The 25,524-nt window shown below is 51.0% G+C and overlaps 1 long non-coding RNA gene across 1 annotated transcript; it reads left to right on the top strand.

The window, feature by feature from the left end:
• Positions 1-6,826: 6,826 nt before the first annotated feature.
• LOC115294600 lies at positions 6,827-24,494 on the top strand. Its single transcript, XR_003909984.1, has 4 exons — positions 6,827-7,055; positions 12,003-12,081; positions 23,913-24,038; positions 24,454-24,494. It is a non-coding gene; the product is annotated as an uncharacterized LOC115294600 (long non-coding RNA).
• The last annotated feature ends 1,030 nt before the right edge of the window (positions 24,495-25,524 follow it).

The raw sequence follows: 25,524 nt of genomic DNA, 5'->3' as shown, positions 1-25,524 counted from the left end.
GGTGGGGAGGGGCGGTGGCAGAAAAGCATCTGGTAAGTCAGGAGCCCCAGGTGGCCTTTGCGAAGGGCTTTGGAGCATCCTGTGTTCATGGGGAATGGTGAGAGCTGACAACTCACAAGCAACAGAAAGGGCCCCAGCCCCGACCCAACCCCGATGGTCTCAGCAGAAGCAGAGTTTGCTGCAAGAATACGGGATGGCTCACAGACTGGAGCCCAAGGAGGGAGCCGGGCTGGGGAAAGGATGGAGCAGCCCCGCTGGGGCTTGGGAGGTACAACTGCTCAGGAGGGCCCCTCCTGGTCTCCCGACCCCACTTCCCACTATTTCTTTGCTTTGATATTACTTCCCAAGACCTGAAACCCTGGAGGAGGGTGGGGGTGAGAAATGTTGAGAAGCCAGCCCAGGAGGCATGGCCCCTGCTACTGTGGCTGGGGGAACATGGCACTTTCCTGGAGGGTTTGAGGGCTGGCCATGCCTGGGTTTTTTAAAGGAGTGAAATGGGGAGGAAGCCTGAGGGGATTCCCCTGAGAAGACTCGGGGCGGCTCTGGTTTTCACACGTCATTTTGCTTCTGGTCCTAGGGAGTGTGAGTCACATGTGAAAGTCTCTTGTTTTGCGAGGCCTGTGTCTGCTGCTGCCACCACCTTCACAGCAGCTGCCACCTCAAGGCAGGAGGCCCGGGGAACGGGCAGGACTCCCCGTCTGCCACTCGGGCTGTAGCTATGGGAGCAAGGCATTAGGGACTATAATTTTTGGGCCCAGCGCTGAGGGGGATTTTCCATTCTATACGTTACATGAAAATAGAATGCAAATGACATGGCAAGGAGCCGGTGCCCTCAAAGCCCTTCTGCTGGGTCAGATGTGAAGGGGGCGTGGGTCTGGCTAGCCTGTGCCCTCCAGAAAATGCTCCATCCCCTTGCCCGGAGGGAGAGCCACAGCCTCTGGTATATCCACTGCCACCTCCTCCTCCTCCTGCAGGAAACCTGCCTGGGTCTGGGCCCCTGGGCACTTAGTACTCCCCAGGGGCCTCAAAGCCTTATGAGAAGTAGGCACGGCTTGAAGTCTAGATGTTCAAATAAAAAGGATCCTGATGCTTCTGTTTTCACCGCCTGTGGCCTACGCACAGGCCACACAGGGCCTACTGGATGGGCCCAGGGCCATCCAGTAGGCCAGGCAGTACCAGCAAGGCCTGGGAAAGGGGAGATGGCCTTCTTCCCACACAGTCTCAGCCCCTGGGCCTGGCCCACAGATTCTGGTGAGACCAGGAAAGAAGCTGGGAAAGGCTGACTTTGGGGAGGGGGTGTCAGGGCTGTCTAGCAAGCTCACAGAGACCCAGCAAACTCCCCAGACATGATATCCTGCTCTACCAAGGCTGTGCCAGGCTGTTCAGATGGGGGGCGGGGGAAGGGGGAGATTAGCTAATGGCAAAAGTGGAAAAGAAGAGGGAGAGAGGGACCCCCTGGGTGCTGGCCTCCTCCCCATATATCTGAAGGGGGCCTTCAGGGTCCTGAGAACAAGGAAAGTTTTAACTCCTGGGGAGTTAAGGGGCAGGTCCCATCAAAGGGCAATTCTGTGGCAACCTGAGGGCAGGGTAAAATGTAGTCTGTCCCCCAAACCAGGCCCAGCCAGATATTGGCTTTTTCTGGTGGCCCAAATTTTATTCCTCCAGAAAGCCTTCCGTCTCAGAGTCTGGGCTCAACCTGAAGCACACAGAGCCTTGAGCTGGTGAGTTTGAACAAGTTCTGTCTTGGCTGCCTGCCTACTTCCCCCCTCCTCTCCCTTCCGTCCTGCCAGCTTCTTTCCCCACCAGGGTCTGTTTCTTCTGCCTCAGAGTGCCCCCCACCCCACCACCCTTCCTGTCTGCCCAACTCAGGCAGCCCCAGACGCCCTTGACCTGCTTGTTTATTTCTCATGTTGCAGGATCAGAGCCTAGCATCACAACTTTCAACCCAGGGCAGCCTTGACATCCAGCCTGGCCAGATTATCCTTCTGTCCCTTATGGACTAAAACATGGCCCCGTTGGACTCTGCCCCCTCCCCAGTGCCTCAGTCCCTCTATTTGAACTTCCAGAGGTAAGCGTAGGCACTGGGCTGGCCCTGGTTACCATGACCTTAACCTGCTACTTGTGCTGGCTGCAGACTGCTCCGGTGACACAAAGAGGCCAAGCTCGTGAAGCCTGGAGCCAAAGATCTTCCTGTGATGAAGATGGGGCTGGTGGTCAGGCCCACACAGGGCATCACCATCTGTCCAGGCGCAGAGGGCTGGAGGGTGAGAGGGGAGTTCTGGCACGGGCTGGCAAAGGACTGGTCTAAGAGAAAGGAATCCTGGTGTTGCCAGACACGTCCTGTTTGGGTCCCCATGGGAAAGCCCCTAGCAACCTGGGCCACGAACACACAGCTGCTCCTGTCCTCTCCCCCAGCCTAGAGGAGCCCCTTGAGGCCCAATCACCAGCAGCCCCTCCACCATAGACACACAGGTAAAGAGCAGCCACTGGACTGACCTCTCCAGGGTGCACCTAGGGGGCTTCTAGGAAGAGGTGGCTTCCCCCTGCCTGTGCCCAGCTACAACCGGAAACACACCCTGACCATTTCATCAACCGAAGATTTATTTAAACGACTTTTGTGTTGTGGCTGTTCTGGGTGAAGTTCTTGGGGATCTGATTTTAAAAGCCTTGCTCCTCTGCACCCCACTCCAGCCTCTGCGAGTTACCATAGAGATACTTTAGAGGCAAAGCAGAGTTAATGAGCTCGGCTGGGCCTTTTTGTGTTCCTGAATGTTTTCCATTTCTGAGCCCTTAACATATAATTAGAGAGATTATTTAGCATGGACGTTTTTCTTTATTGTAAATTAATTTCAAAACCAAGTTCTGAGGTTAAATAATGATTGGATTTGTTAATCAATCCAACCTGGGTTTCCTTCCAAAAGAAAACAGGATGTCATTGTCAAAATGTTGGGAACAGGATGTTTGAGAACTTGGGGGTTTCATTGATTGCGATGATGTTAAGGGTCCTGGCAGTCAGTACTAATGTGTGCTGATGTCTTTTTATTAGATAGGGATGTGCTCCGGGAGGAGGTGAAACTGGTTACGCCTTGGGGAAAGGGTGCTGGGGGGCCATGACCCTCCAGCGAGGGGCTAGGCCACAGGAGATTCACGGCTTCCGATGGGGCTGCCAGCCCCTTTGCCAAGCCTCAGTTTCCCAGCTGGAGAGCCCATGAACCGTCTAACCAAGCAAGGTGAGGGGGATGAGAAGCTTGCCTCTTCGGCAATGGGACGGGCTAAATCATTTGAGGGCTTTGTGCCTCTCCAGAGCTGTTTGTCCGTCAGGGTAAGTTCTGCTGTTTTTCTCATGGTTTCTCAATCTTGACACTATTGACATATTTGGCTGGATACTTCTTTGTTGTGGGGACTGGCCTGTGCATTGTAGGATGTTTAGCAACATTACTGACCTCTATCCACGAGATGCCGGTAGCACACATGCACCCCCGCCCTCACTGGGATACTGACACACAAAGTATCTTCACATGTTATCAAATGTCCTTTTGGGGACGAATTTACCCCCAGTTAAGAACGACTGAGTTAAAAAAAATAATACACATTTAGGGGCACCTGGGTGGTCAGTTGGTTAAGCGTCCACCTTCGGCTCAGGTCATGATCTCATGGTCCATGAGTTCAAGCCCTGCATTGGGGTCTGTGCTGACAGCTCAGAGCCTGGAGCCTGATTCAGATTCTGTGTCTCCCTCTTTCTCTGCCCCTCCCCAGCTCACACTCTCCCTCACTCTGTCTCAAAAGCAAATAAACATTAAAAAATAATATTACATTATTGCCAAAAATAAGATAGAAATAATCTGTAATTCCAGTAACCAGAGTTATCCTGTTAAGATTTTGGCGTACTTCTTTCCAGACTTTCTCTTCTGTGCATTTTTGCTTTTTCGTGGAACAGAGGTCACACAGTGTGCTGTTTTGTAAACTGCCACGGCACAGGCTGCACAGAGGAAAGCTCCCCTCATTCGCTGAGCTTCCTTGCTGCACCTTCTTTTCGAGGTCTGTTGGAAGCACCCCTCTTCAGAAATGGCTGGCGGGAGAGCCTGGAAGGGTGGTGTGGGGGTCAGCAGAATCTCATCCTGTGCTTTAAGGGTCCAGGCACCAGTGTGATGATTCACCCAGAGCTGATCTGCAGGGAGTGACACACACTCACACTAGTGCACCTCTTACAGTCAAGTCACCCCAGCCCCGTTTCTGCCTGGCCCAGAGCCCTGGCTGTGCTCTGCGTGGCCTTGGTTTTGCTGGTCAGGCCTGGCAGAGAGCCCATCTCACAAGGAAGGCGATGCAGGGTGGGCCACGCAAGAGAGGAGCTCTCAGGAGCTGGGCAGCAGGGGGAGGAGGGCTCTGACCATGTGATGGATTGTGGCCCCTCTGAGGGCCTGACAGAAGTCGGAAGGAGCCTTTCTCAGGGAAAACTCCCCTGCCTGCCCAGCTCTGCGTGCAATTCCATGGCCTCCAAGTTAGGCCATGAGGGCAGAGATTTTCCTGGGGACTTGTGAACTTGAGTCGTACCCTCTCTCTTCCAGGAATATCCGTCAGACCCTGGGAAGGCTCTGACCTCGCACGGCACAGCGCCTCTCTCGCCACACAGCAGCGTCAGTCACGGGCGGTAGATGGGTGGATGGGTATAGGATGGGTGTGCGGATGCCTGCATGAGCACTGGACTGAGAGCCCAGCTTCTTGCAGGAGAATCGTGACCAAATCCAGCCCCCGCTGAGCCTGTACTATGGGCTGGACTATGCACCTAACTTGCTCTGTGCCACCCAACCCGATGGAGAGAAAGGTACCATTATCTGAGTGAGTTGCCGTTTTACTGAGCTGGAAACAGGCTGAAACTTGCCCAGAAAGCTGGAAAGTCCACACTGTCAACCCTGAAGCTGTGCTGTCGCTAAGGGAAGCAGGGTGGGTTTGCCTGTGTGTGACGGGCAGTGCATACTCTGTTAGGACACCCTGGGACCTTTGGCCCTGGGCCCATCTTCCCAGCCAGGATCGAGAATGCCTCTGTCACAGGAGCAGAATGGAAGATGGTGGATGCCAAGGGCAAGAGGAACGAGGAGGGGAAATCAGTGTTTTGTGGGCATAGTTTCAGTGTGGAAAGGTGAAAAAGATGAAAAAGCCCTAGAGATCTGTTGCCAGGGAATATACTGAAGACTCGAGGGAGGGGTAGAGAGAAGGGGAGAGAAGATCTGCATCAGGCTCTGTGCTGACAGCAGTGAGCCTGATGTGGGGCTCGAACTCACGTACCATGAGATCATGACCTGAGCCAAAGTCGGATGCTCAACCGACTCAGCCACCCAGGCACCTGAGTATGTTTTCTGTGTGTGTGTGTGTGTGTGTGTGTGCGCGCGTGCGTGTGTGTGTTTTACCACACACACAAGCACACACACACAAAAGTAAAGAAAAAACAGTCAGTTGTGGAGGTCTGAAAGCTGGAAGGAAGAAAAAGGCTGCTTCTTGCTCTGGTCCGGCCTCTTTCTCCTGATGTTGGGTAACACCACACACCTTCCTCCACCTGTCTCCCCAGCCAGGTTGTCCAGGCGCTATGGAAAGACCAACCTTCCAAGTCACTGGCAAGGGTCTTTCAGGGACCAGATAGAAACAGACAGCCTGGAGGACGCTGGGGGGCTCAGTCCATTAAGCCTTTGACTTTGGCTCAGGTCATGATCTCAACGTCAGTGAGTTCGAGCGCCCTGTCGGGCTCTGTGCTGACAGCTCAGAGCCTGGAGTCTGCTTCGGATTCTGTATCTCACTCTCTCTCTGACCCTACCCTGTTCCATCTCTCTCTCTCTCTTTCTCTCTCTCCCTCTCTCTCTCTTTCTCAGAAACAAATAAACATTAAAAAGAGAGAGAGAGAGAAAAGAAACACACAGCCTAGGAGAAATCTATGAGAGGGTGGAACTGGACCAGCCTGGAGGCAGGAAAATGAGAAATGTGTGCCTCAAGGAGTTTTTCTTGCATTTTATTTCATTTATCTTATAAGAAGACGACATAGGTAAAGGACAAACTTCAAAAGGTACTAAAAAAAAACCATACAAACAATTATGCAGTGAAAATTATTTCCTTTCTACCCCTCTCCCCGCCCCACCTCTCCCCTGAGGCCTCCGCTCTTTCTGCTTTCCTGTATATCTTTTCAGAGATAGTTCGTGCACCTACAAGCTTAGGCATTTGCATTGTGTGCAATCTTTTTTTCCTGCCACAAATAGCATATTCAACATACTGTCCTGCACTTTGGTATTGTTCATTTAACAACGCATCATGGAGAGCTTGCCCTTATCAGTTTACAGAGATGACAGTCGATCTGCTTCTAGAAGTGGCGGAGCATTCCATTGTGTCCGTGAACTTTCCGCTAATGACTCAGGACTCTGGATCGTCATGCAGGTTGTTTCCATACGGGTGGTGCTAACCAGTGCCGGCCGTGGGTTGTCTTGTCCACTCACCACCTCACACACCTGCAAGTATATCTGGAGGCTAATTCTCAGCTGTGGAACTGCCCGGTCACAGACAGAGGCTGTGTGCTTGTGCTGCTTGCTCTTGTTCTTGCTCTTGCTCTTCTGCTGCTGCTGCTTCTTCATCTTCTCCTCATCCTCCTTCCTTTAAAAAAATTTTTTTTAGTGTTTATTTATTTATTTATTTATTTGAGAGTGAGACAGAGTGCAAGCAGAAGAGGGGCAGAGAAATGGAGACAGAATCTGAAGCATGTTCCTGGCTCTGAGCTGCCAGCACAGAGCCCGATGGGGGGGGGCTCGAACTCACGAACTGTGAGATCATGACCAGAGCAGAAATCAGGAGTTGGTCGCTTAACCAACTGAGTCACCCAGGTGCCCACCAGTTGTGTGCTTCTGACTGTAATGACAATGGCCAAGTTGCCCTCCAGACAGGCAGCTCCCATGTAGGATGGTCCCTGGCTCCCCTCTGCCTCACCAACATTTACTTTTATAACATGTTTTGGTCTTTTCGGTTCTGATAGGAGAAAGATAACGTTGTGCTGTATTTACATTTCTCTCATGGTACTGAAGGTAAGAATCTTCTCATATGTTTAAGAGCCATTTTAAAATTCCTTGTCTGTGACTCCCCCCTCCCCGCCCCACCCCATGTCCGTTGCCCATTTTGAGGCCGGTTGGCAGACTTCTTAAGAGTTCGTAAGAGTGCTTATTGAATGATGGGAATAAGCCTCTGATTGAAATGCCTTTTCAGAGAAAGAGCCACAGGGCATGAGCCCTGCCTGTGCCCTGCCCCTCATCCTCTGCTCAAGGCCTCTGCTAAGGGCCCATGGAAGAACTGGGTGAGGCCCTGAGAAGAGGCTCTGGGACTGCCTGCTCCAGGGCTGGACTCTGGGCTGAAACAGCCACTCCTAGGGAGAAAGGCCAAATCGGCCATCATGCAGTATAGACAGCAAGCCTGGCTCCGAGCTGCTGTAAGAGGCACAATTCCAGGAGTACCACTTAGACGGACTTAATGTGAATGGTGCCCTCTGGAGTTACGTGACATGGTGGCCTGTTGGGCCCAAGTGGAGCAAGCTATGGGCACCTAGAACTGGTCTCTGCTTTCTCGTTACTGGGCAGGACATGTCACTTCCTGAGCACCTACTTCCAGGCAGGTGCACTGACCTACATCTTGGCAGAACAGGACAGCCACATGGAGTGTCTGTGTTGTTGTGGGCTTGGTTTCCTGCAGAGATTAGCTTCCTGGCCTCGCCAGTTCACCTGGAAGGGAGTGCCCGCGATCCTTTTTCCTGGGGCAGGGCAGAAGTCTTAGAGAAGCCTTGAGATCTGAGAACAGGCAGAAAGGGGCTGGAGAGACCGGAGTAGATCTGACAGCTGCTCCAGGCCTTGTGTGTGGCCCAAGTCCACAGAGAGCTGACAAGCAGGGGCAGCTTGTCCGGTCCTGGGGGCCAGAGTATCTCTCAGTAGGCGGTGCCTGCACCTGTTGCCAGAGGTGCAGAGTGAGTGATGGGCAGGGGTCTTTCACTGCCTTGCTAGAGGCTACCCCCCTGGACCACCTCCCAGCCACCTGGCCTGCCAGTCTCAGAGCAGGACTGCCCTGGGCAGCAGCGGATGTGGGATTCCATAGGGAAGCCAGACCCCTTTTCTGTGCTTCTCAAAGAGCCAGCATGAGCGGGTGGGGAAGCCTGTGGCAATGAAAACAGAGTATTCTTGATTGCCTGGATAAAAGAGAGACAAATGGCCCACCAACCCTTCCCATGCCCCTTCCACACCCCTACCCAGCCCCCAGACTAGGGATTTCATATTGCTGGGAGCCTTGACAGAGGCGGCTTCTGGAATGTGCCTCAAATCCCAGAGCTAGTGCTGCTCAGTCAAACCGTAGACCTGGGGCAGAGGCAACATTTTAGGTGCCTTGTCCTCTGGCATGGAGAGCGAGGGCACCCTGGGCCTGGAAGGGAAGGCCCTGGGGAGGAACCGGAGTGTGGGAGTCAGGCTCTGGAGAGAGGAAGTGTGCTCCTTGCTGAAGTTCCAGTGAAAAGCCTCTGTTCCACTTGGGTAGAGTCTGACTCAGTAGCTGGTGACTGACGCCTGCTTGGGGCCCAAGGGAGGCAGGCAGGTAGACTCCCTGGCCAGGGCAAGAAAGCCAGAGCGGCTCTGGCTCTTTCTTGGAATTGCTGTGTGGCTCTGAGCTTATGTCTTGGGCTCTCTGAGACTCTCATCCGCTCTGTTCTATAGAAATGTCTGCAGTGATGGAAATGTTCTCTGTGCCATCCAGTATGGTAGCCATCAGCCACATGTACCTTCTGGTCACTTAAAATGGGGCTGGTGTGCCTGCAGGAGTGTGTTTTAAATCAAGTTTAATTTTAATCAATTGAAGTGTAAAGAGCTGCACGTGGCTAGTATCTACCATACAGAACAGCACAGCTCTGGTCACGGTGCCTCATCAGACTCTCCCAGCACACTGGAGCCCTAGGACAGTGGGAGGGTATGGTCGCATTAGAGACAGAAGCTGGTCCCCTGGTGATTTCAAAAAACCCAGTCTTGTGATAAAGTCCATGAAAAAAAGGTCAGAAACGGTCCTGGAAACAGCCTACTCTGACCTCTTAAATTAAAAAAAAATTTTTTTTTAATGTTTAATGTTTATTTATTTTTGAGACAGACAGAGTCAAGCGGGAGAGGGGAAGAAAGAGAGGGAGACACATAATCTGAAGCAGGCTCCAGGCTCTAAGCTGCCAGCACACAGCTTGATATGGGGCTTGAAGCGACAAGATGTGAGATCATGACCTGAGCCGAAGTCTGACTGATGCTCAACCGACTGAGCCACCCTGGTGCCCCTTTGAGATGCATATTAGCATGTTAAATAAAAGCTCTGAGATGTTCTGCTCAGAAGAAACTCATTTGGTTTTATTTAAGCTCAAAATTTCCAAATATATTTGACTACAGTACACACACACACACACACACACACATGTATATATATTTTATATATATACATATATATTTTACTAAAGCACATTGTTATATGACACATCTATTGAATGCTTTAGAATGCTGGGGAAGGGGCTAGACTCCAAGAGAAACTAGTGCTGCCAAATGGGGCTCCCCCTGCTTCCTGCACCTGTGTGTAGGAAACACCAGAGCTCTTGGTTAAAATTCAAGATGTTTCTTTGGGTTGTTGCAGCCCTTCCCGTCTGGGCAGGAACCCCGCAGTAGCCTTGAGAGGCCCCATCCCTGTGTGCTCTGCCCCGGACGTGGCAGCTATGGGGCCTGGGACAGCTCCTTCTCACTCTGTTCACTGGCCTTAGAGTGTGGAGACATGGGCCTCTCTGTGGGGAGCACAGAGACAGCCCGCCCATTTCATGTCTTTTCAATCCTACAGCTTTGACCACGGAGGCTGGACCAGCAGAAGCTCTACCATTGTTTCAGTGTCTGAGTTGTTTGGACGGTGATGGGAAAAGAGGAGAAGCAAGTAAGCTGTATGTCAGGTGCTTGCTCCTTTTGCCCAGGTAGGCAGTTTGGAGGTCTAAGCCCAGAGCAGACTGGGACTTGCATCCCTGCACCCCTGCAAGGAGAGTCCAAGAGCTCCTGCTGGAGATGATTTTTCCTTTTGGGACCAGGTGGTGCCCAGCCCAGTTGATTTTGCTTTAAACCAAGCAGCAGAGGGGGCGCCTGGGTAGCTCAGTCGGTTAAGCACCCAGCTTCGGCTCAGGTCACAATCTCACGGTTCAGGAGTTCAAGCTCCCCATCAGGCTCTGTGCTGACAGCTCAGAGCAGACGCCTGGAGTCTGCTTTGGATTCTGTGTCTCCCTCTCTCTCTGCTCCAACCCTGCTCATGCTCTGTCTCTCAAAAACAAATAAATGTTAAAAAAAAATTTTTTTTTAAACCAAGCAGTAGGGCAGCTGTAGCCCACCCATGGCTCCGCTGGCCCCAGTGGGCCCTCATCTATGGGCCACCTCAGTGGGCCCCGAGCTTCGGACTACAAGAGAGTAACAGCTACTCTCAAATGAGACAAGGGAACCAGCTGGAGCATGTTTCCCACAGCGTTTCCCAGAACAGGGGATGGCCCACAGGAGAGGGGCTGCTGTGGCCACTTTCTATTCCTCTCTGGAGTGTTCTATCCCTCTCTGAGCAGAGGTAAGAGTGCCCTCACCCCTACTCCACCCAGGACTGTGTGCGTCCAGGTCTCTGCCTTGCATGGAGGGCTATTCTCTCCTGCCCACCCTACTGCTCTGAGCCTGATAGGAAGAACATTAGTGAGAATTCTGGAATGCTTCCTTTGGCTGACTTTGGAAACTCTGAAGTCACATCCGGGAGAACTGGTCAGGCCTACAGTCTGTAGGGCTTGGGACTAGATGAGATTCTCAACTCTGCCTTGTGTAGCACCAGCCTGGTCCAGCCTGGAGTCCCTCGGCCTGGCCTGTTTCCCTGTGGACACACTGTGCACACACACACACACACACACGAGGCGATGGTGGCAGTTCTGTGGGTACTGCTCACAGGGGACACACGTGGCCGTGCTGGGGACACACACCCATGCACATGTGTTGTCATGGCATATACCTTCCTCACCACACCTCAGTAGTCTCAGTACGTGGAAGTCTAGCCTGATGAAGGCTCGGTGGTGATCTTACCCACTGGAGAGTGAATGTTTCCCCCAGCGCGCTTGAAGCAGGTTCCATTTACATCTAACTTTGCAGCAATCCAGTGAGGTGCACCTGTGCCCCGATGACTCACACGTGCCTTCAGGTTTGCCAGGAGCCAGGGCAGCTGCCGTTCCCAAAGACAGCAGCAGTTCGCTGGTAGATTTATGACTCAGGATTGAGAATCCATTAAATCACCTTTGTCCCCTGGAAGGATGATTGTGCAGGAGCTTGAAAGAGGCCTTTGCTGCAGGTGTCTTTGGCAAACCCTGGTCAAGTCTGGGAACCATCCGACAGGGAAATTCCAGGAATTCTCCCTGGGAAGAGGCAAAGGCTGCAACCAGAAAAGAAGGTTCGAATGAAAATCCCTGATAACCTAAGGCCCGGTAGTGAATTGATGTGGCCCGGTACTGAAGTGTCCGTCCATGCTAGAAGTACAGCACCTCTGTTCCTTCTGGGAGTGGCGGGCGAGGGGTGGTGGTGGGGAACCAGTGAGATCAGTGTGGGGAACAGGCATGAGCTGTGAGGTCTAGAATCCATGCTGGAGATCGCCCCGAGAGACCTGCACATCTTCTAGATGAGGACATGGAGCCAGGGAGCTCAAGACGTTTCCCCAGGATTGAACGGCAGGTGAGGGGCAAATCCCAATGTTGGTTTTCTGGGCCTGGTCCCACTGCTGGAACTCCTATGCACAGCTCCCCCTCCAAAACAGAGAGAAGCCCAAGACACTGACTCAGAGGCCTCCGTGGCAGTTTTGCTGATAAATTCTTTGTTTTGAAGTGAGATGTTCAGCTTCCATTAAAGTCTTTAGGAAATTATAGTGATTCTGACTTTTTTCAGACATGTTTGAATTACTCACAGTCTGGAATTCCCATGCAGGGGGTGAAACCCAGAGAGGCTGCAGACAAGTTGGAGTCAGAGGGACCTGAGTTCAAATCCCCACTCTATCGCTTGCCATGTGAGTAAACTTCTTTGAACCTCGGTTTCACCCAGTGTTGGTAACTAACAGCTGCACTTAGTTCAAAGGTCGGCGGGGGGCAAAATAAAGTTAGAAGCAGAAGTGAGTGGCCTCTAGGAGGCGTGAGTAAATGGGCACAGGGGTCATTCGCTGGCCACTTGATTGAGCAGGAAGGCTAGGATCTTGGTCAGTAAGCACAGAATCAGCTGGAATCACCGAGGCCTCAAGCTCGGCCTTATCAATCAGGAGGTAGGTTGCCTGACTTCAAATCCAGCTTTGTCGCTGACCTGGGGCCAAAGGACCTTTCCTCTCTGGGGCTGTTTCCCTGAAGGAAAACTAAATGGGGATAACAACAGTACAGGTCAACTGCAGGGACCTGCCTGCTCAGTGCCTACAACGGTCCCTGGCATATAGCTGGTGCTCATAGATGAATGTTTTTGCCACTGTTCTTTCATTTTATCCTCTTCTTTCTACCTCTACCTGTGTTTTCTGCAGGGTAGCAACTGCTCCTTTGACTACAGAGCTAGTGGAAGTGTTTTCAGAGCTCTGTTTCAGCCAAATATGGTGTGAATTTGCACTTTGCTTGTTCAGTATGTGACAGAGCCTTAGCCCAGGCTGTTCCTAGGCAGGACATCCTTCCTTCTCCATCCCCACCTATCAGCATCCTTCCAAGCCCCAGGGTGCAAGACTGGGAGATGAGCTTTCCTGATCTCACCGGTCAGAAACATTCACTGAAAGTCTAACAAATATTTATTGAGTGCCTACTTCTGTCCGAGCACTGTGCTAGCTAGCATCAACCCCTCCATTCTTTTTTTTCCAGTCCTTGTCTGTACTTGAACCCTTATTTATTCCACCCTGCCCTAGCATTAATTTTCTCTCTAGATTTTAAATAGTGAAGGGCCTTACAAACTTTCATCAGGTTCCCCGGCCAATTTGTGCCCCAGCAGCCTCTCTGTCCTGGACTTTTCTCCCTGAGCACAGACCCACCCAGGGAACAGATGTGTTAGTCTCCCATCCCCCAGCCAAGGGCAGATGCCTCTAAGCATGCTCAGAAGGACCACGGGGTACCACCATCCAGTTGGGGGTTCAAAGCCCTTGAGAGGTAGCCCCCAAAGGAAGATGAAAGCTGGAAACTGTTATTGTAAGTGTGTCTTCTCCTCTGTGGGTTGCATGGGGATCAAAGTCTGAAGGAAGTGGAAGGTTGCTCTCTGACAAAAACACCGTATTTTTAGAAGTACTTGGTGGTTTAGGATGTTTGCCCCAGTGCTGCCTTTCAGTGGCAGGGGGTGGGGCTGGGGGTGGAGGCCCAGGGCTCCCACCTCGAGCTGAGGCTAGGTGGGAGTGGGTTTCCTGGCAGAGACTGAGGGTGGAGGTTGAGAGTGGGAGGCTAGGGTCCATCATCACGTAGCTAGTTGTCCTGAAGACCAGAGCCCCCAGGCCATACAGTTGAGGGGGGCGGGCAGGGGGCTGTGAGACCTCCAGCTCCAGCTCCATCTCCTCCCTTCAGAATTGGGAACATTAAGGCCCAGAGAGGAGTGGAGGCTTGGCCAATGTCCACCCCACCCCCACTCCCATCTGGGGATTTAGGATGTGCACACATGAAACCGTTAGAGAACAATGCATGTATTCTGCAATCAGAGCTAATTGGTGTGGTTCAGAGGAGGGGGAAGAGCGATGCCAGGAGTTTGGGAGCAGGACATTGGTGGGTCTCTGGGCCCACTGCCCAGGAGTAGTCTGTGGAGAATGGGAATAGCTCCCGGGGCATGGGAAGGGTTAAACTTGGATAGGTGGGAGGACCGTGTGGGCAAAGGCTGGGAGGTAGAAGCTAGCTGGGCCTAAACATGGGGTATTTGGGGAGGCAGGGCACAGCACGGTAGGGTAGGAGACAGGAGGTGACCCGTCCCTGCTCCCAGCCTGTCAGAGCCTACCTCACCAACTCCTACTGAGCCTCATTTTCAAAGGCAACTGGGAGAGGTGAACTGTGTAAGCCCTGCAGTGAGAGGGGAACAGAGAAATGCATGCTGGGGGGCTGCCCGGCCCTCCCCCACTCCCTCATGCCTCTACCTTATAATCAGGGTGGCCCTTCCTTAATGTTTATGCCAATCTCCCAAACAGCCAGCCTGGGATGCTGAGCTATAATTTATATCATTTTTCATATGGGTTCTGGGCTCCAAAGGCTCAGACTCCTTCAAATGGGAACCACATTGGAGAAGGGGTAAACTAAGAGGATGGAATGTTAAGAAATCTGGTCCCAGGAAGCCACCTGCTTCTCATTTGGGATGTGCTTCAGTTTATTGTGGGTTTCCAGGGCCCAGCTGGGTTTCAGAGGTGGCAGGCCAGCCATGGATCGCTGCCCTTGCCAGGCGTGGGTGCCGAGGCTGGGGCGAGCCTCTGTTGTGAGTCCTCACAGCCTCCCGTGTGCCCCCACGCAAAGCTCTGTGGAGGAAGTTGGGAGCACACTGCTCTTTGTCCTTGCCTGTCGCCACGGAGCGGAGCCAGCTGGAGACAACTGAATCTGGGCAAACTCCCAATAGGCTGGCGCCACAGGCTAGTTCAAGGGAGTGAGGGCTCCGGGCTCCCCCACGCACTGCTTCTCACGGACCGGACCGAGAGGCAGCGCACCAAAGCAGGCCGGGTGGCAGGCTGCCGCGGGGGAGGAGCCCCAGCTGCGTGCAACAACGCGGATGGGTCTCAAACACGTGGTGTCGAACGAGACAAACTGAAAGAATAGGTATGATTGCTTCCATTCATATAAAGTTCAAAATCAGGCAAAGACGAACTCTTCTCCAGTGTTGGAGGAGGTAAGCTCAGGGGGTAAAAGTAAACTTGGAAGGGTTTGCCCTAAAATCTGGGATAGAATGGTGAGCTTTGGTGAGGAGAGAGGGGACGGAGTTGGGCAGGGCATGATTCCCGGGGCAGGGCACCTGCTAGTTCTTGATCCTAGAGGTGCTACTGGAGCATTCACCCACATTCCTGATGCTGCACGTGCATGTTTTATGTCCTTTTCTGAATGTGTTCTCTCTCAAAATAAAAAAGGTTGAGAAAACAGAACCAGAGTGAATGAAATGATGGAACAGGGCCATCACTGCCTTAGCCAGGTTGCCTCTTCTCTCCAATACTCCTTCCTTTAAAAAATTTTTTTTAATGTTTTTTAATTCGTTTTTGAGAGACAGAGAGAGACAGCACGCGCAGGGGAGGATCAGAGAAGAGAGGGAGACACGAAATCCAAAGACAGGCTCCAGGCTCTGAGCTAGCTGTCAGCACAGAGCCCAACGCAGGGCCCGAACCCACAACCACGAGATTATGACTTGAGCTGAAGTTGGGCGCTTAACCTACTGAACCACCCAAGTGCCCCTCCAGTACTCTTTTCTCCAAGGATCCCAGTGCCTGTGCTCAGCCCCCTGCCCAGTGTTTCACCCAGACTGGCTCAGGCCCAGGCCTTTCTTGGCACCCATGAGGTCTCAGGCCAGGGTGGCTCCCTGACCCTCAAAGAGCCCGGAAGCTCAGGAGTTGCAGGGCCCCTTCTGTGTGGTCCCTGGGCCACTCTGGAACTGTCTGCAGGCTGAGTAAATGGGCCAGGGGACCTCTGCAGAGGCCCGCCCTGACAATATCAACTCTCTCTGAGGGACACCCTGGGGTACCTTCACTGTGAATGAAAGGCAGATCTATAGAGCATGCATGTTTTCTGAAAAACAAATCTCTGATCTCAAAGTTCTGTTCGCTCTGTTTATTTTCTTCGAGGAGAACTATTGATAGATAAAGGCAGGTATTGCCTTTCAGAGGTAAAAGGGATCCCTCAGTGTTGGTGTTGAAGAAGCAATGTAAGAAAATAAAATCTTTGTGTGTTGGGGGGTTCTGGGAGGGAGGAGGCTGGGCTCTGGGGGCCAGCTTCCTCCTCTTCCTTGTTTCTGGGGGCAGATGACTCTCCCCAAGGCCCCCAGGCCTCCCTGCTCTTCCTCGGACCTTTCAGGTGAGAAACTTTCCATTGTTGCCTTATCTAGCGGCAGTCCGCAGTCCGCCTTGCCGCCTTGCAGCGACCACAGGTGTGCACAGATCGGAGGCCCTGATCTGTTCCCCTCTCTTTGTGCCAAGTAGAGCTGGGGACGCGAACCCCAGCATGAAACGGCGCCCACAACCGCAAGGCCGGGTGTGCGCCCTCTGAAACTGTAGGTAAAGACAATTACCGGCAATTTCCATAGCATGGTTTGTTTTTTGTTCAAAGCCCATGGAGGTATTCTCAGCAGCGGGCCCGAAATATATAGTATTCCCACCGCACGCCGCCCTCGTCAGTGTGCGATAAAAGCTGTGGTCGCTTTGTCCCGGCTCTTCCTTTTAACAGTCAAACCTTCAAGTTTGTTGGTGAAACTGCTTTTTTTTCTTAAAATGTACTTTGATGGCTCAGATAACGCTCCATGATAAGGGCTGCCTTCTAAACCACTCACTGTACCTCGTGTTCACCATTAGGATGCACGTCACAAGGGAAAATCAGATGCCCGAACTTATGAGAAATGGGATAGGAATGTGCTGACTCTATGACTTCTTCTCTCTGCTGCATGTATTGGAGATGATGCAGAAAGAAAGAGAGAGTGAGAGAAAGAAAGGGAACAGAAAGAAAAGGAAAAGGAAAGAAAGAAGGAATGACGGAAGGAGGGAAGAGAGAGAAGAAAAATGAATCAAGCACTGATCGGAAGGGGGTTTTATGAGAGGAGAAATGGGGGGGCAAGTCCTAAAAAGACCTCTTTCTCGCCCCAAAAGTTGCCAAGAATCTGCACATTCATGCCCATCAATTTTCCTTAATTGCAAAGATTCCGTGAGGCTGATGTTAAGTGGCTCAGAGGGTTTGGGGAGGTCTGCGCGCGCCTGGGGAGGTCCTGAGATGCTGGGTGCATCAGCCATGGCATCTCTGCCCTTCAACTTGACTTCTTCTGTTAGTTTATCAATATTTGGCATCTACCAGAGGCTGCCCACACCTGGAGTCATTACATCACAGTAGAAACAGACCCTTGTGTTGGGTAAGCCTTGGTTGGTTTTTCAAAGCAACTTCATGTCCCTTATCTCCTCTCCCGATGGAGAAGATTGATATCAACATGGCACAGCACAAACCCCAGTAAGTGTCATACTATGCCCATTTTATACATAAGGTAAGAGTGACTAGGGAACCATCTGCAGAAAATACCCGAAGACCAAAGGAGGGGCTTCTCAGCGGAGGTCCCATAATTGTGCCTGCAAAGACCTCTAAACTTTGCATGGCGTCAGTGACTTCCCAAGTCTTTTAGGAGAGACCATCTTGGCTCTCAACTTTATTTTTATTTATTTAATGTTTATTTTTATTTTAGAGAGAGAGAGAGAGAGAGAAAGAGAGAGGAGAACAGAGGATCTGTAGTAGGCTCAGTGCTTACAACAGGGAGCCTGATGCCGGGCTCCAACTCACAGACTGTAAGATCATGACCTGAGCTGAAGTTGGACACTTCACTGACCAAACCACCTGGGCACCCTGTCTCAAGTTCATTTTTAGCTTTGCCTTGTGCCCGGGGACCCCAGAGATCACAGAGACACCTGGCTTGGGAGCCAGAAGCATTCAGCCTGAGGTTGGATCAAACTGAGGCTTGAATCCGGCTTACTAGCTGTGTGACTTTAGGTGAGTTACTTTGCCTCTCTGGGCCTCACTTTCCTAGTCAGGAAAGCACAGGTATCCTAGGAAAAGCTCTCTAGGGTCCCTGCCCTGTGGCATGGCAGTCAGCAGTATGATTCTGTGACTTGCCCTGGATTTGCATAAGCACAGCATCTTCCCGGCTTCGAGGCACTTTCACATGTCTTTCAGCAGCTCATTTGATCTCAGCCACAGCCCTCTGTGGTGGGCAGGCGGGCATGCCGTCTTTTCATATCACCATTTGAGAGATGGAGACGTTGAGGTGCCGAAAGATTAAGTGGCTAGCCTTAGGAAGCCTGGCAAGGCGGTGGCTGGCCGGCGCCTGAACAGCTGTGTGGGGATTTCTGGCCCGTCTCGTGGGCAGCACTTTAGTAAGGGACCCCTGGAGGAGCTGAGATGCAGGCCAGTGTTTCTGGGTCTGCCTTCGAGTGCCTGGCCCACTGAGCCTCCTTGCAGCGGGTCGCTCTACTGCGAGACCCTCAGCCGCACACCAAACACCCGGCAGCATTTCGGGACATGCCCTCCGGGATACCTGGAAGGGTCTTTCCAAGGCTGAGGCAGAGGAATCACTGCTCCACCTGAGTCTTCCCTCCTTTCCTATGTGTCCATATGGTCTGCCTTGGATCAAACAGGTTTCCCCTCCGGGGATGTCCTCGTTTCTCTTTGCTGTTGAATTCCCAGCTATCCTTAAAGCCTCAACCAAAGAACCCTCTACTGAGCAAGCACTCTACATGCGTTTTCTTATTGAATCCCATTTATTTGTTTGTAAAAGGAATAGAAATACCCACTGTCAAATCATGTATCCCTCATTTTGCAGAGGAGGAAACTGAGGCTCAGAAGGTTAAGCCACATGCCTGAGGACACATAGCTGGTAAGGGCTGGAGCTGGGAATTGAACCTTATGACCTAAAAGACCCATCCAGGACCCTTAGGTGCCATACATCACTGATTTTATCCCATTCATAAGGTACCTGGGGGACCACCTGTCCATCTTAGCACTGCCAGTCTCTGCAGACTGTGTTTCCATGGGTCCCTCTTGACTCCCTCTCTGGGCCCCTGAATCCTGCAGGTCAGAGGCTACATCCTGTTTGGTGCTACCTACTCTACACACCTGCCTGGCACATGGTTAGTCTTGGTAACCCCTTGCCAGGTGAAGGCTCAGATAGTGAAGAATCGCTGTGCAGAGAGATGCCAAGGCCAGCTGGGCCTACACTCTGGGCTGTGTCTCCTTCCAGCGGGTCCCTGAAAGGCAGGCCACTGAATGTTCCCTGGGCTCTGGGGCCTAGCACTTGCAGCATAGTAGTGCAGTGCATAACCCATTTTGTTTTTCTCACACTGACCACACATATGGTCCTGATTCTTCTAACTGGGTAGAATAATGTGCTGTTTAGAAGCATGGGTCAGGGTTAGACATTCTGTCCCACATCTACTGTGTGACCCAGGGCAAGTGACTTTATGTATTTTATCAATCTAAGGCTCCATCTATCATAAGGTGCACCATATTTTGTGTCCCAACAAGAAAGAAAAAATGCTTGTTGCCATTTCAAGTATAGTAAGCCATCAACGGTAAGCTGCATCTCAGTTTCAACGATGTTAACGTTTATAAAGGCCCTTCACAAAAGAAAATATACAAACGGCTGGTAAGCACATGAAAAAATGCTCAGCATCATTAGTCACCAGGGAAATGCAAATTATAACCACAGTGAGATACCACTACCATATCCATCAGAATGGCTGAAAACACACAAACACCCCCCCCCAACACTAACCATATTGGGTGTTGTTGAGGATGTGAATCCACTGTACTGTTGACGGGCCTGTAAAACCACTTTTACAAGAGAAATGAAAGAAGTGAAAACATATGCACACAATAACTTATACTCAAATGCTTATAGCAATTTATTTTGTAACGGCTAGGAACTGGAAACAACCCAAATGTTTACCAATAAGTGAGTGGACACCAATAAGTTGTGGTACACTCATACAATGGAATCCTACTCAGCAATAGAAAGGAGTCAAGTAGGGGCACCTGGGTGGCCCCGTTGATTAGGCATCGGACGTCAGCTCAGGTCATGATCTCATTGCTCAGGGGTTTGAGCCTTATGTCAGGCTCTGTGCTGACAGCTCAGAGCCTGGAGCCTGCTTCAGATTCTGTGTCTCTTTCTCTCCCTGCCCCTCCCCAACTCATGCTCTGTCTCTGTATCTCTCAAAATAAATAAACATCAAAAAAAAGTTTTAAAAAGGAGTTAGGTATTGATAAGGCAACACTGTAGGTAAATCTCACATTTCTGTTGAATGAGAAAATGCAGACAAAAGACAGTACATTCTGTATGACTGGATTTATATAAAACTGTAGGAAATGTAAAGGAATCTGTATTGTCAGCAAGCAGGACAGGGACCAACATGGACGGAGGGAGGAATGGATTATAAAGAGGTGAGGGAAACTTGAAGGGAGATGGGAGGATTCCTTATGTTGATTGTGGTAACGATTGCATGAGTGTAAACATGTCAGAAATTAATTGTATACTTTAAATATCTACAGTTTCATATACTTCAGTTATACCTCATTAACACTGAAAAATATGTACATTTTAGAATAGAAAGATTTGCTTGTCTGTGACCCAGGAATGCTGTTGTGAGGTTCAAATGACATAAGGCATTAGCCCAGGGTCTGGTATTTTACCTCTGTAGATGGCTTGCAGATTTTACTTCCATATGAGGTCCCTTTGCAGACAGGGTCCTGGGAGTGGGAGAGGCCAAGGACTCTTGGTCCCATGGCATCTTGCACTGGTCCAACCTCAGGTCCATCTCAGCCTCCAAGGGCCTGGGAATGGTCTGGCCAGCAGGAACCAAGGCCACTGGGGACTGAGATGTGAGAAGCCCTCAGCATTTGGTGTTGGGTCTTCATGGAGGACAACTGACCGCAGCAGGCAGTGCAAGTTGGTGTTGCCTCCCTTGTGGCCTGCCCGTGTGGATGCAGCAGTCCTTACACACAGCCTGCCTTGGCTGGGCCCCAGGTCTCCTGCAAGTGAGTGATTCAAAGCCACTCTTTACAGCGAGTGTGAGAAGCCCCCACCGCAGACCGCCTTCGGAGCAGGCCAAGATTCGACATTACTCACAGCTTCCAGTACCTGCCCGAGTTCAAACAGGAAGCCTGGTTTTTCCTCTCATGTCAACAACAGCCTTTATTTCTCTCTTTCTATTCTGGCCTCTGGGCTCTCTTGTGGAGTGTGTTTCTTGGGGTGAAAGTCTGGGGTGTCAGTGGCCCTTGGGGCCCCAGAAGCAGATGCCTTGGCCAGGACCTCCTCACTTGGGAAAGTCTGGGATAGAATGATCTAGTTCATCTATGGCTTTGTAAACAAAGGGGATATCTAGTTAGGCACACAGTAGGTTTTCAGCTGATCTGAACTGAGATGTAATAGGTCCACGAACAAATGCAGCTCCTTCTAGGTTCCTGGCCCAGCAAATCCTACCTCTACCTGCTCACCTGAGCCAGACACAATGCAGGCAGCTTTCTGGCTTTCTGTTCCCTCATCCCACCTCAGGTGGACACTAAATCCGTCTTCCTTGGTGTTTCCAAAATCCGTCTCCTCCTCCCCATCCTTTCCTTGAGGGTTTAAATCCAGATCCCTGGCCCCCTTCACCTGTTGCTGTCATTCTCTTCTCTGTCTTACCTGGCCCCATTCCAGCCACAGACCACACAGTGGCCAGAGCCATCCTTCCTAGATACTTGAGGGACCACATCACAAATGGACCTTCTTTGCTTACTATCCTTGCACACCCTGTGTGGTAAATCTCAAGTCTCTACTATGGCCTGAAAGGCCCAAGGTGGCCTCCTATCTCTCAGGACTTATCTTTGCTCCCAGAGTGATCTCCGTGTGCTGAGAACACCCTGCCACTTCACGTGGGGTTCCGTAAGCAAGCATCAGTCTGCCTGCGCCCCCCCCTCTCCCCCGGGGCTTTGCTTCATGCTCTGAGTAGGTCTCTGCCTGTCCTGGCCCTTCTGCTGCAAAAGCCCTCACCCCGGAGCTGAATGCCTTGCTCCACTCCCCTAGTCCTTTGTCTTTCCCCAGGGAGAGTCAGAGTCACTTTCCCTCCTGTACATGTGAATACAGCTCAGTTTTGCATGTGCCCCCATGTATATCTCCAGCCTCTGAGGGCAGGGCTCTGATCTGGCTCTGTGTCTGCAGGCCAGCCCGGCCCTGTCTTGTTGAGAAGGGTGTAGCACAGACCGGGGGCTTGGCAGCTGTGTGCTGGACAGCCATCTCTGTGCCTTTCATAACCTCAGGGGATCTGACAGGTCTGGAAACAACTGGCATGTGATAGCAGCTCCCTACCTCTCCCCTGCTCCCCAGACTTCCCGATGCAGCTTGCTTTATAAGGAACAAATCCTGTGGCATTGAGCATTGGCAGGCCCGGCCAAAGGGGAAGGGTCTCTTTCCAGGGAATTTCTGTGGACATTGAATGCTTTTTATGTCCTTCTCCAGCATGAGCTGGCCATCTGACCTGTGGTCAAGGCTGGAACACTGAGACAACCCACGTTCCATTTTTTGCCAAACTTTAAAGAAAGTATTTCTAGAGAGACCTGGAGAAAGAGGTGCCCCCATCCTCAGTTGAATGGAACCTGCGAAGGCAAAAGAGAGGCCTTGCTCCCCTTGGTTTTCTCATCTGTACAATGGGGAGTACCTGCCTCATAGGGTTTTGTGAGGGTTAAGTGAGTGAATATGTGTAAGCTCTTAACCAGAGTTACACACCCAGTAAATGCTTTTTGTTAGTTAGTGCTAGTTCGAGTGAGTTAGTTAGTGTTATATGTTACGTCTTGATGAGGAGGAGGAGGAGGATGAAGATGGAGGTCCAGGGGCATTCCAGCATGGCGGGAGGTGCACAGACACGGCGTGTGGAGGACAGGACAGGGGCTGAGCCACAGAACCCTCTCTCATGAGGAATCAGCTCTGTGAGGGTAAAAACTACATCTGGCACAAGGTAGATACTCAGTAAGAGTTTATCGAAATGATTTAGAGTTTGTGATTTTTTAGACCAAGCTGATGTTTTCCTCCTATGCCAGAGAAGGGAGGTTTTGCCAGGCAAATGCAAGAGTGAGGAAGTTTAAGGGTGAATGTTTCATCTCTTGAAAGAAGAAACATTTTAAGTGCTTATTTCCAAGGGGAGTGCTAGATAGTAAGAATTATTACCTGGCCTCTAAGTCAGACCTCCCCCAGAACTGTTAGGTACCCACATAGGCCCCACTGGATTAAGAGTGGGCAGGTTGCCATTTCTTTAAGACAACCTGACTCTTGTTGTCTTTCCTGCTTCTTAGTTTTTTAGCCTCCGGTACCTAATGCCCTTGTTTTCTTAGAAGAGATGACCCCCCGCCCCGCCCCTACCGCCCCAGAGGCTATTTGGTCCAGTCCTCTGCTTCACAACTAGAGGCACAGGGCCATCATGGAAGGAAGGGCATGTCTTGAGTCCTTTGAAGGCTGCCATAGGTAAGAATTCTCAGCCTGGGCACGGAGTCCCTCCCATATATCATAGATCTTCCTTGGAGTGGAATCCACCAGGCACCAGTCTGTTCTGTGTGCTGGGGAGACAGCGCTGAGCAGAGCTCGCTCAGCCTTGCCTGCCCAAGGCTCAGGGTCCAGTAGGGAAGATGGGGAGATGGACATAGAACAAGAATGAGACACACATCAATGTATCATTGCAACATGTGTTACATACAGAAGAAATTTCCAAAACTAAAATGAAGGCTGGGGGGTGTCTGGCTGGTTTAGTCAGTAGAACATGAGATTCTTGAGCTCGGGATCATGAGTTTGAGCCCCACATTGGGCAAAGAGCTCACCAAAAAAAAAAAAAAAAAAAAAGACTAAAATGAGGGCTGACCTCGGCAGGAAATGAAATGACCTGGTCTGGGGGCCTCAGGAAGGACTTCCCAAGAAGTGACCATTCAGCAGAGATCCAAAGCCTGCATAGGAATGATCTTGGTGAGTGGGAATTTGGGGAGAAAGCACTGCAGGCCAAGGGCAGTGTGTGTTAAGGTCCAGAGGTCTGTTGAAAGGACAGAAAGCTGGAGGAGTTGTACTGTTGAGCAAGGTTACAGGTGATCTGGAGAAGAGAGCAAGGACCTATGTCTGGCCCCTGGGGACAGTTACCACGACACCTGTGACTGTTCTGTTTGCTCTATCTAGGTTTGCATGGAAAATGAGGCTTCCTGGTGGATGTTTTCACAGCTTATGTGAGTACAACCAAATACCAGATCTCCACTTACCTGCTTGGAGTTCCCTCCATCAGCACATGATTGCTGGCAGGGTGAGGTAAGCATAGTTCTTCCCTAATTTCTTTTTTAAACTCCAAGTGCTCTCCAGCAAAGGGAACTAACAATCCTCCGACCACTGAGTGATCGAGGTGGGCTTTGGGGGAACCAGGCGAAGAAGGGTAAGGCTGCTATAATCATCTTCTAGGTGATATTGACTTGGCCTGACCAGCAGCCCCTCAGGCAACAAAACCTGCTGCCTTCCACGCGCCCTACTCAGCCCTTCTGTCTTCTCAGAATGACCTGGCGCTCCTGAGCTGGCGTCAGAACTCTGGCACCTGACTCCCACCGGGTTCTGTGCCTGACGTCCGGTTGCAGGACACCCCCACCCCAGCATGCTTGCTTCTCGGTGTGACTTCCTTTTTCAAATTGGATTTAATTTCAAAGTTAAAAAATAATTTTTTTTTTTTTTACAGTAAGCTCTATGCCCCAGCATGGGGCTTGAACTCATGACCCCAGGATCAAGAGTCACGCGCTCTACCAATGGAGCCAGCCAGGTGCCCCTCAAGGTTTTTATTCATTCATTCTTCAAAATTGACTTCTACTGATGTAAATAATACAGCCAGTGGGGGCAGGAGGAAACATGGTTAAAGCGAAGGCTCGCCCATCCCAGTTCCCTGCCTGGCCGTTACCCCCTGAGTGCATCTTCTTCCAGTCTTTCAATGCATTTTCATGTATATGTATACAGATGTAAAGATAGATAGTTTGCTTGGTATACTTTTTTTTTAAACATAAATCTGAGTTCTGTGTATTATTTAGCAACTTCTTTTTCCACTTAACAGTACATCTTGAAGATCTTTGTAACAGTAGCATTGCACATCGTTATATGTAAACCCACCTCATTCTAAGGACAGCACAGTCTTCCCAAGTGCGTATTCCTATAGGTTAATGAACTATTCCCTCACTGATGAATATTTGTTTATAGTGTTTCCAGACTGTCACCATCGCAAGCAACATTGTGGCAAACATCCTTGTATATGACTCTAAGTCTAGCTCAATTCGAGGATAGCTATCTTGGCTGTGATGAGATGTCTGTTAGGGGAAGTATTCAAGTCAAAGGTGAAATAATTTGCCTTCCCCACTCCAGAAGGAGAATCACCTGGAAAGCTTTCTAAGATACCAATTGCTGAGCCAGACCTCTGGAGTTTCTGGGTTGGGAGGTCTGAGCTGGGCCTGAGAATATGCATTTCTAACTAGTTCTCAGGTGAGGCTGCTGGGTCAGGAAACTTATTTGGAGAATCACTGCCTTCAGGGTGTTGGCTGCTCTGCTTCCACTTGCTTAAAGAGTCATACCGCCCTTGGGAAAGGCGGGATTCAGGGAGAATTCACTCTGGGCTTCTCACTCTGCTGAGAAGTGAGTGTTCTAACTGGCCTCTCTCTGGGAGTCAGGGCCCTGTCAGGGTACTGGTAGTAGATCCAGAGGCCTGTCCAGCAAGGCTGTTCCCACAGATGTTCTGGCTGGGTCTAGAAGCCCAGAGCCTCTTATC

Source organism: Suricata suricatta, chromosome 6 (genome assembly GCF_006229205.1).
Source record: "Suricata suricatta isolate VVHF042 chromosome 6, meerkat_22Aug2017_6uvM2_HiC, whole genome shotgun sequence".
NCBI lineage: Eukaryota > Metazoa > Chordata > Mammalia > Carnivora > Herpestidae > Suricata > Suricata suricatta.
The sequence above is the reverse complement of the archived record's forward strand: the minus strand, read 5'-3'. Positions and strand labels throughout refer to the sequence as shown.